Genomic DNA, 11,474 nt, shown 5'->3' with positions numbered 1-11,474 from the left:
TATATGGGTTTTTTATTGTCAAACTTTTCAGTCTAAACAACGTGCTATTAGGACACTAGAGACACAGACTAGCGTCTCGTCCGGCGATGAGCTCCCCTGCTCTCCGCTCTCCTTCCCTAAATAGGGCACGGTCACTGGGAAGACACACACAAACACAGGTTAATTGCCATCAGGTGTAGTGATTCTGCCACTTACCTTCCCTGACTCCGCCCTCCTGTTACAGACCGGCGCTTGACCACACCCCCACTGCCACACATGCATATACACTTTGAGGGACATCCATACACCTCCTTGACAGCAGCCCAATGCATAATATCATGTAGATCCAAATCAAGAGCTTCAGTTAATACTCACTTCAAACATCAAAATGGAAAAAATTGTGATTTCACATTGAGTGAGCAACAGTTCTGTGGGTGGAAACATCTTGCTGATAAGTGAGGTCAGAGGAAAATAGCCAGCTTGGTTCAAGCTGCCAGAAATGATATAGCAACTCTTTCCAACCATGCTGACCAGAAATACATCTCAGCATGCAACACCAGAAGACCACCTTGGGTTCCACTCCTGCCAGCTACGAACTACCGTACGAACAGGAATCTTAATCAAGAACAAGTTCCTACTGTAATAAAGTGGCTGGAAGAGAGAAGAGAGTGTGTGATGTGAATTTTGTTTTAATATATATATATATATATATATATATATATATATATATATATATATATATATTACACAGTGGTGCTTAAAAGTTTGTGAACCCTTTAGAATTTTCTATATTTCTGCAAAAATATGACCAAAAACATCATTAGATTTTCACACAAGTCCTAAAAGTAGATAAAGTGAACCCACTTAAATAAAACAAAAACTTTATACTTGGTTATTTATTTATTGAGGAAAATGATCCAATATTACATATCTGTGAGTGGCAAAAGTATGTGAACCTCTATTAGCAGTTAATTTGAAGGTGAAATTAGTCAGGTGTTTTCAATCAATGGGATGACAATCAGGTGTGAGTGGGCACCCTGTTTTATTTAAAGAACAGGGATCTATCAAAGTTTGATCTTCACAACACATGTTTGTGGAAGTGTATCATGGCACGAACAAAGGAGATTTCTGAGGACCTCAGAAAAAGCATTGTTGATGCTCATCAGGCTGGAAAATGTTACAAAACCATCTCTAAAGACTTTGGACTCCACCAGTCCACAGTCAGACAGATTGTGTACAAATGGAGGAAATTCAAGACCATTGTTACCCTCCCCAGGAGTGGTCGACCAACAAAGATCACTCCAAGAGCAAGGCGTGTAATAGTCAGCGAGGTCACAAAGGACCCCAGTGTAACTTCTAAGCAACTGAAGGCCTCTCTCACATTGGCTAATGTTAATGTTCATCAGTCCATTATCAGGAGAACACTGAACAACAATGGTGTGCATAGCAGGGTTGCAAGGACAAAGCCACTGCTCTCCAAAAAGAACATTGCTGCTCATCTGCAGTTTGCTAAAGATCACGTGGACAAGCCAGAAGGCTATTGGAAAAATGTTTTGTGGATGGACGAGACCAAAATAGAACTTTTTGGTTTAAATGAGAAGCGTTATGTTTGGAGAAAGGAAAACCCTGCATTTCAGCATAAGTATCTTATCCCATCTGTGAAACATGGTGGTGGTAGTATCATGGTTTGGGCCTGATTTGCTGCATCTGGGCCAGGACAGCTTGCCATCATTGATGGAACAATGAATTCTGAATTATACCAGTGAATTCTAAAGGAAAATGTCAGGATATCTGTCCATGAACTGAATCTCAAGAGAAGGTGGGTCATGCAGCAAGACAACGACCCTAAGCACACAAGTCGTTCTACCAAAGACTGGTTAAAGAATAATAAAGTTAAATGCTTTGGAATGGCCAAGTCAAAGTCCTGACTTTAATCCAATCGAAATGTTGTGGAGCGACCGGTTCATGTGAGGAAATCCACCAACATCCCAGAGCTGAAGCTGTTCTGTATGGAGGAATGGGCTAAAATTCCTCCAAGCTGGTGTGCAGGACTGATCAACAGTTACCGGAAACGTTTAGTTGTAGTTATTGCTGCACAAGGGGGTCACACCAGATATTGAAAGCAAAGGTATACTTTTGCCATTCACAGATATGTAATATTGGATCATTTTCCTCAATAAATAAATAACTAAGTATAGTATTTTTGTCTCATTTGTTTAACTGGGTTCTTTTTATCTACTTTTAGGACTTGTGAGATTCTAATGATGTTTTAGGTCATATTTATGCCAAAATATCGAAAGTTCTAAAGGGTTCACAAACTTTCAAGCACCACTGTTTCTGTGTGTGTGGAGTAAGTACAGAACCAAAAAATAAAAAGAAGAGGATGATTTTAAGGCCTTTTCTAAGATGAAACAACTACTGAATCAGCATGGTTTTTGTTGGACAGTAAACACAGCTGTCTGATTGCACTTCTTTTAAAGTGGTTCAGCTGACTCATTTTTTTGTATGTTTACGGTTGGCTAAGATGAGTGTCTTGTTTTGCAAGATTTTTGCCTCTTGCAAAAACATATGATACTATTACTGCAGAGCTAGATGATAGTGCAATTGCATCACCCTGCAGATGCCAGAAACCTTTTCACAGAGTATAATGGGATTTTTTTTCCATCATGAAATTGCCATTCCAACTTTCACCTCTTCAGTTCAATGACTCAACTCCTCTTTCTAATGCAAGTAATCAGACACCTGGAATGACCCAGCAGTCAATTCATTTATTCCAGCACCCCATTTTCACTCCCTTTTCCCTTACACTTACACATCCATCAGACTCAGCTAGCATTCCAACAAGGTTCACCTTCAGGACTGGATGGGCATGAGTTTATCACTGAGATCAAACTTACAGCACTTCAAAATCATTTGTCTGAGGTCATCATAGGCACAGGCTCAGCCAACCTGGACAATTGAAGATTAGAACACCCCCCACCCCCCATGCCCCTTCTGCCTCAGATTCTTGTTTTTGTCTGACAGGAGTGGATCCTGATGTGGACTTTTGCTGTTGTAGCCATTGCACCTCAATGTTTGGTGTGGCTGATTGGATAACTGTATAAAACATGAGTAGTTGTCCAGGTGTATTAAAGTAGACAGTGAGTGTATACTACATGGGTGGACAAGTAGGCTTAGTAGGTTAGCAGGCACCAGCATGTTTATTTCCTTCATTAAACAACCTGAGAAAGAAGGGGGGAACCTTCTCACTATTGTCTTTTGCAAAACAAATGTTTAATTTGGTATGTACTGTATATTTAAACTTTATGTACTTCACAGTAGTGTGTTACTTGATATGAATCACATTATCTGCTGCACCACATGCAGGCTTTTACCAGTCACTTATATTAGTTTACATGTGTGACATATGACATTTTCAGAATCAGGAACGTGTGGATTTGTGGAAACACTGACATAATGGAACAAAATAAAGTGGAGACCAAAGAACTCTTCTGTTAACTACACATAGTCACCTCATGTTTAAACTTGTTGAGAAAAAAGAATCATGCTAGCTATGCAGGCTAGTAACAACTCCATGTCAAGAGAAAACACCTCATTGACAGACTGACAAATTATTTACTGACTTTCTGAAGGATGCAAGCACTTTTAAAAAAAAAAAAGGATGAGTATTGTCTGATACACAGGAATTTACTCATTATTATCTGTATTAATGTACATAACTAGCTATCTAGGTCATCTAACATTCGGCAGTTATCCAACCAAAACATGGAACTAGGCATCACAGAGCTTTTGCTTGGGCTAACTAATAAATGTGTAATTTGTCCATGATATATATATATATATATATATATATATATATATATATATATATATATATATATAATGCACAAATTGCTTCTGAGACTGTAAGAGGTGAGAACAGTAGATGTGTGTTATGCATGGTGATGTAATAGCTCTTGTCAAAAAATGTCATGCATTCTGTGGATGCCAAAGTTCTGAGACTGAATGAATTCTTTCTACCTAGATTTCCTTACTTCATTACTGCTATAACAACTAGCAATGCAAACAGGGATATCATTAATGTTTTCTCCTTCACTGTTGAAGTGTCTCATCAAAGAAAAGGAGAAATCCTTTCTGATGATACAAAGTTGCTCCAAGGTGCTTCTCTTGGTTTCTCCAATATACAGCCAATTACATTTTTTTGCAAATGACAATAAACTTCTTTATGCATGAGGAGTGATGTGTAACTATATTTATACAAATTGAATATGCCAGTCTCACCAAAGCAAACTATTTTTATGCTTACCTTTATGAAAGGTTTGGTCAATTCCAGAGGTGTCAAAAGTATTACCATTTTTTACTCAAGTAGAAGTATAAATGCAATGATCTCTTCCCCTCTTTGTTCACAACGTCTTGAGGATTCTCAGTCAAATCTGTGTAGAGCTCAGAAATAGAGAGACAGAGAGAGAGAAAAGGGTTGTTAAGTTCAACCCAGTTAGAAGGTCAATCGGTCAACTTATTTCTCGGGACCCCCGCCCTCGTACCACCTGCAGAATTCTGGGACGGAACACCACAAAAAAACAGAGAACCAGAGATCGGTTTAACTACTGTTTATTCACAGTATTCTCGCCAAAGATGAAAGATTACAAACACCTTTTATAACAAATCATCTCTCCAAACGGCTATTGTGTCTGTCAAATGTGTGTGTGTGTTTGTATGTGACCTCAGAGAGGGGTGTGTGTGTGTGTCTATGGGAGGGTGTGAGTGAGTGACATCATTTTGATATCTGTGTCTATGTGCTAGGTCAGCAAATCACATCTTAATTCCATATGTATGTGTGTGTGTGTGTGTGTGTGTGTGAATGAAACCTTCAATCATAAGCAAAATAATATTTCAGCAATTCAGCAATTTCATTTACGCACGTCAAAGCGCGCGAGATGTTTTTACGACAATGTTTTAAACAAAGACTATGTTTGGTCTAACAAAGAAGTGTTGTTCTCCGAAGGTCAGGCTACACAGGAACAGTTTAAAATCACTGCCACAGTATATGCAATAGTCCAAAATAATAAAGGATCTTAAAATATAAAGTCTTAACTCTTTGTTCAGCAATAAGGCTACCATTACATCCAACATTAAAGTGTGTGTAGGTCGATCTGACATCAAAACAGACCTTGGTGTCATTCAGACACATCTCTGATCAAAAATACACATTTCATAAACAAAATGTTCCCAAACAATGTCCAGCCGAGACAGAAGGTCATTTTTAACTGAACCTTAAGTTTATCCTTAATTTTGTCACCATTTTAATAAATTACTGCCTTCTTGGTCAAGAATAATACTTATATAAACCTAACAATCCCCCCTTTGATAATAGTATCACTATTATCAAATCCTAGGACCATATATTATCACCTCATGATCATATATGTGATTACATCGAGAATTAATCTTGAGTTAATCTTTGCCCTTCTTGACGTATATTGGTGCTCAGAGGGCGGGCATGCCCGATCAGCCCTCGTCCCACCTCACCGGAGCTTAGAGAAACTTAAAACCTCTTAATTCCCAAATACACGCTACTTCCTTCAGAGTAATTTGTTCTAAAACAGTGAGGAAAAATGAAATTAGAAGGCATATCGACCTATAGTGAGAACAGAGTCCTGTAAGAATACAGAGTTTCAGAGCATGGAGATGTGTAATAACAGTAGAAAACGGCATCAGATGAAAGACATAACACATTCGTGTGGTGTGCGCTTGTGCAGTCCAGTTAGCGAAGTTAGTCCAGAAGATGTTGTCTCGAAGTCCAGCTCGAGCGGGTAACCCTGCTCCGAGCAATGAAGTCCAGCTCGAGCGGGTAACCCTGCTCCGAGCAATGAAGTGGTCCAGAAGGCTCGGGCGGGTAACCCTGCCCCGAGCGAAGATGTAGCAGTCACGAAGGCTCGGGCGGGTAGCCCTGCCCCGAGCAACAATGAAGTCACGAAACCCGTGATGAGGACTGTCATGGTTGTAGTGAGGATGATTGGTTCCAAACGGGGCGCAAGATCTCTTCCCCTCTTTGTTCACAACGTCTTGAGGATTCTCAATCAAATCTGTGTAGAGCTCAGAAATAGAGAGACAGAGAGAGAGAAAACTGGACAGAGGGAGACTAGATAGGGATGCAAAAAAACGTTAATAGCAGCAAACTTGTCATTGTAACACAACTTTGTTATGGAGCCTTCTTCAATCGAGTGGCATGGATCCACTGTGGAAAAAGATCAGTTAAAACAGCAGCAAAAGTAATGACGACTATGTCTGCAGGCCCATTATATTGTTTTCCCAATTGTCCAAATCATTACTTTAAAAAAAATCACACCAGCACTTGTCTCCCACGTGAAAGGGGTGTGTGGTGGAGATAATATTGTATTATTGACCTTGGCACAAATTTTATGCAACCTATCTATAAGGGCTGCAGAATACTCATCCATATGCATTTTCAAATCAGAGGTACCCAGAGCCAGAGTTCCCTTCTTCCAGGGGAGAACTTTATTTCCAAAAATAATTTTTTGGTGTCACACGAATTTCAGCCAGAATGAATTATGGATTACAGAACCAAACCTGTGTCCTGCATGACCTTAATTAATTTGTCTTTCAATATTCGATTAGTACGTTCTACGATACCAGAGGATTGAGGAATGTGAAAACACCAGTTTAGTTTAGAGATACTTACAAAGGTTTTGTGTGACTTTTGAGGTAAAACGGGTACCCTTGTCTGAGTCTATGGCATTTGAAACCCCATAACTATAGCAATATTTATTATTGATTTCTTATTATTTTGTTATTTTATTGTTCTGCTTTTATTGTTTGTTTTCTTTTTTTTTACTGTCCAGTGTCCTTAGGTACCTTGAAAGGCACTTATAAATAAAATGTATCATTATTATTATTATAACTAGGTATTATTTCTTTTGCCAGAGTACGAGTGAACTACCTTCGTGTTCTCTCGAGAACAGGGAAAAACTTCTACCCATTTAGAGAATTTGTCCACAATCAAGATGACAAAAATCAAATGAGAAAGAAAGAGCGTATGTCTCATGCAGAATATCAGGCTGATATTGATTGAACACAGAATAACCACGGAGGTATGATAAATATCATAAATTATAGAACAAGAACCATCAAAACAAAGAGTACTTCCCCCATCCCTAGAGGGCTGGAGGAGAGATCAGACCTGATACTAGTAGTATGTACGATTTTTAGACAGACAATATCAATGTCATCCCAAGTATCATCCCGAGAATTAAGGAGACGTGCGAGAGCGCGACCTACATTATCAAAAGAGGATGTGACACAAATTTCGAGATTGTTAGTAGAACAGAGAATAAATAGTCATATGTTAATTTAATTATCTATTAAATTAATTTAATGGGTCTGTAAATTTTGCAACACCTGTTTAACTTGATGTGACGAGTGCAAGATCAGTGGGTAAGACAAAACCAATTTTTCCGCATCTAAAACCATCAAAGCACATGCGGAGACAGCCCCTAGACACGCAGGTAAGCCTTGAGCAACAATGTCTAATGTTTTGGATAAAAACGCACAATGATGCATTTCCCCCCCTCATGCTCCCCAGAGGCTGTGCCCCGGTGTTCACAGGCATAGAGGTGGAAGGGCTTGAAGTGAGCAGGTGACCCAGGGGCGGAACAAAGGGTGTTTCTGAGGGAGTGATAAGCGACCACCATAGCGTCAGTCCAGGTCAAAGGATGTTGCAGTGGATCATGATGAGAGATTGCAGAACGGAGAAAGAGCAGTCAGGGATCCATTTTCTGACCCAGAAAAGACATCAGTGCTAGAATGACAGCTTGAGAAAGTTCAAAAGTTCAAATACTTAAGTGTCCATGCAATATTGCAGCTTGGTTCTGGAAACCTTAAAGCCCTTATGCGCCAGATGTTGGAGCAGGCGCAAGTGTCAGTGTCTTGGCAGATTTCTGGTGACTCAGCAGATACCAGAACACACAGACCACAGAGTCCTGAGGGAGGGAGAAGGTCACAGAGCACATTATGAATTACAGCTGAAAAAAAAACAGCAGGAGAGTCAAATGAAACCTTGAGTCCAAACGCTATCTCCTCATGTGTGTGAAAAAAAAGGCAGAACAGAGATCATTAATGGCAGGAACCTGTGATATTACAGAAGAAACAATCAATTCATTAATCTTACGTAAATCTTGTGTAAAGTGTCTCACCACGCCTTGCTCAAGAAGAGACTGTAGGATGACATCCAGAGAGAGAGGTACTGCTTATTAAATCATATTCTGTGTAGTTTCATGTCAATTTAAGTTCCAGGTTGCAGTGCAACAAAATGCGGAAAGGTTCAAGGACAATGAATACTTATACAAGCCAATGTATCATAATCATGATAATTTATGAAGTTTTTTCTTAATGGTTAAACAAAGATAAACCCAAGTCTCCGATTTATAAACAAAAAGTTATTCAAATAAATGTTTGTTAACTCTGTTTCTTGCTGAAAAAAATTATGGTTAACTAAATACATTAAAAGCCTATCCATTCCATATCCTCTGTGGTTTTTAAAGGCAAAAGTATGGAGGTTTAAAACTCAGCAAGCAGTTAATCAGAGCATTTCATATCAATAGTTCGAAATTAGGAGGAACATGTTTAAGCTTAGCCTCATAAGTAGCAATAAGTTTAAAGAAAGAAAAGGAGATAAAAAAACAGGGCAAATTGAAATGACAAACAATTTCACTGAATGTAATTTGAATAAAATTGAATAGCTGATAAGCACTCTTTGTTGGATTCGATATGTGACAGAGACTGAAAATACATTTTTAATTCAATTAACAGTATTAATGAGAATTGGTTGTCTGTCTTGGACATTTTGACTTTATGTATATGGAATTTACCTAGTAATATAAAGAGATTACTTATTAAATTTATTATTGTGAGAAAGTGCCAAAAATAATGATTTTCTCTGCCCATTGCAGATTTCTGTGGCTGTCCTTGCCTGCTGTTCTTGCATGAGTTATTTTTTTATATTATAGCTATCTGTAACAGTCTGTGAGCCCTTATCTCAATGTTGACTGAGAAAGAGACAGAGAGACTATAGAGACGGAACAATTATTCAAAAATATTATATTTATAATAGGACGACAATTATTCAAAAAATGTCAAAAATGAAGTAAAAAGCGGGTTAGCTCGCTGTTGAACTAATTGCATGCTTCCCAGACAAGACAAGTCCACATTTCGCTAAAACACGTTAGAAACAGGAGTATATAGGATATTTAAAGGTTAGAATTACATATGATTAATAAAAATACCACTACACCAGCAGCAGTGAGAGCGCCGAATCCTAACCACTAGACCACTACACGATCAGTTTTAAAATGTTTTAGATCAACATTAAACATTAGGTTAAACATTAAACTTTTCGGCATTTCCATTCACACGTAGGGTAAATATATTTGATGCCTTTTATTATGCCTTTAAACAGGAAGTGGTATAATACTCAATATTTTAAAAGTGATTCCTAATAAATATCTTCAAATCTGAAAGTGATATTTGATTTGGCTGAATTAATCAAACTCTAAGCCTTAAATATATTTCTTCTGTTTTACCATGTCTGGTTAATTTAAGTGAATGTTTTAAAAATGTTTTTTGTGTTGTATTTGCTTGTACAGTTATTTCATTATTTAAGGTCTGAACGCATAGAATTACTGCCCAAATCTGATGAGACGAGAGTTTTGCCCTAAAGAGGTGTTTTTTCTTTTATCCAGTGCGCATGCCCAGTTCACAAGCATCATGGGAACTGGAGTTCTCATAATTTTGAAAACTTCGTATTCATCATTTATAAGATCTAGACATGAAACTGTATTAATAGCTGCACTATTAATTATTAAAACGCATTAATAGTCTTGTAGAGTGCTCAGGGACCTGTTCAGAGATCACCTCACAGACCACTCGTGACTTTCCTGATAACCTTCCAGTTACAAGTTTCGGACTATCAACACACATCTCATCTCATTATCTCTAGCCGCTTTATCCTTCTACAGGGTCGCAGGCAAGCTGGAGCCTATCCCAGCTGACTACGGGCGAAAGGCGGGGTACACCCTGGACAAGTCGCCAGGTCATCACAGGGCTGACACATAGACACAGACAACCATTCACACCTACGGTCAATTTAGAGTCACCAGTTAACCTAACCTGCATGTCTTTGGACTGTGGGGGAAACCGGAGCACCCGGAGGAAACCCACGCAGACACGGGGAGAACATGCAAAATCCACACAGAAAGGCCCTCGCCGGCCCCGGGGCTCGAACGCAGGACCTTCTTGCTGTGAGGTGACAGCGCTAACCACTACACCACCGTGCCGCCCCTATCAACACACAATGAATATAAAATAAAATACAGATGATCTACTCACCAAACGCTGAAACTAATTGATTAAGAAGCAGATTTTTCCTCTGATGATGTTAAGGGAAGAGGATCTCTTCTCTTGGATTTCTAACAGTGATGAGATTCACAAACGATTTGGATCTTCTTCGGGACGAAACATAAAATGACTCGATCGAGCGAATCGATACAGACGCATGGACTGCATTTGTTGAGTTCATGCACACGTAATGGGTTAAGGAAAGTTCATACTTTAATTTCATGCAGCATGAGAGTGTGATTATTGTTTACAATTTGAAAACAGGAATACAAATAAGGTTTCCGTAGTTTCTGAGTCAAGAATCAAGAGTGAATCAAGTAAATTGATTCACACGCATGCGAGTTTGTTCTAAAGAATCGATTCAGTGAAGCTTTCGTTAAGATTAAAATGTACAATATACAGAATGTCCGTATTTTATACGGATTTGATTCAATAAACATAGTATACGGGCGTACAAATAAAAGTTATACGGATTCTTTTTAACAAAAAAAAACTTCAATATTTATTTAGAGCTATAATCAATTCCCACAATGATAAAAGAGCACATAACATTTACACTTTGTGGTTTTTTTGTCAAACATTGAAGCTTGTATTCATTCTTAAAGTTTATTGAATAAAAAGTACCTGGGATATATCATTGTTAATTATCATTCAAATTTTAGGTAAATCATTTAATTTGCATCTTATAAGGATTTTATAAGGGAAATAAGGATTTTGGAAGTTTGTTATACAGGTTTGATTGACCAAAGGCTTGACATGCACACCAGGAACACAGTTCTGACTGTTCATGTCCAGAGTACTGATTTGTTGTTTCATTATTTTGTGCATATCCAGTAATGCCTTATATAAATGCTAAAACAATTAAAGATACATTACACAGCTCCCAGAGATTGCAAATACCTGAATGAGGATAAATCAAAACTGAGCCGGCCAAATTGTCTAGAATCTGTGTAGAATGCTAAACCACATCCAATCCCGTGGGTTTTTTCTCGGGGTCCGGGTACCTTAATACAATAATACAATTAATATAATAAATTTTTCCCCCCATGGTGGCACGAAGGAATCAGTCCCGAGATTAATTA

At 38.3% G+C, this 11,474-nt stretch overlaps 1 long non-coding RNA gene across 1 annotated transcript; it reads right to left on the bottom strand.

Annotated features, from left to right (window-relative positions):
- Nucleotides 1-4,574: 4,574 nt before the first annotated feature.
- On the bottom strand, nucleotides 4,575-10,637 carry LOC132875940 (uncharacterized). The gene is made up of 2 exons (XR_009651896.1): nucleotides 10,384-10,637; nucleotides 4,575-7,979 (listed from the first exon to the last, which is right to left on the bottom strand). It is a non-coding gene; the product is annotated as an uncharacterized LOC132875940 (long non-coding RNA).
- Nucleotides 10,638-11,474: the final 837 nt, after the last annotated feature.

The sequence above is a fragment of the Neoarius graeffei genome, chromosome 28 (assembly GCF_027579695.1).
Source record: "Neoarius graeffei isolate fNeoGra1 chromosome 28, fNeoGra1.pri, whole genome shotgun sequence".
NCBI lineage: Eukaryota > Metazoa > Chordata > Actinopteri > Siluriformes > Ariidae > Neoarius > Neoarius graeffei.
The sequence above is the reverse complement of the archived record's forward strand: the minus strand, read 5'-3'. Positions and strand labels throughout refer to the sequence as shown.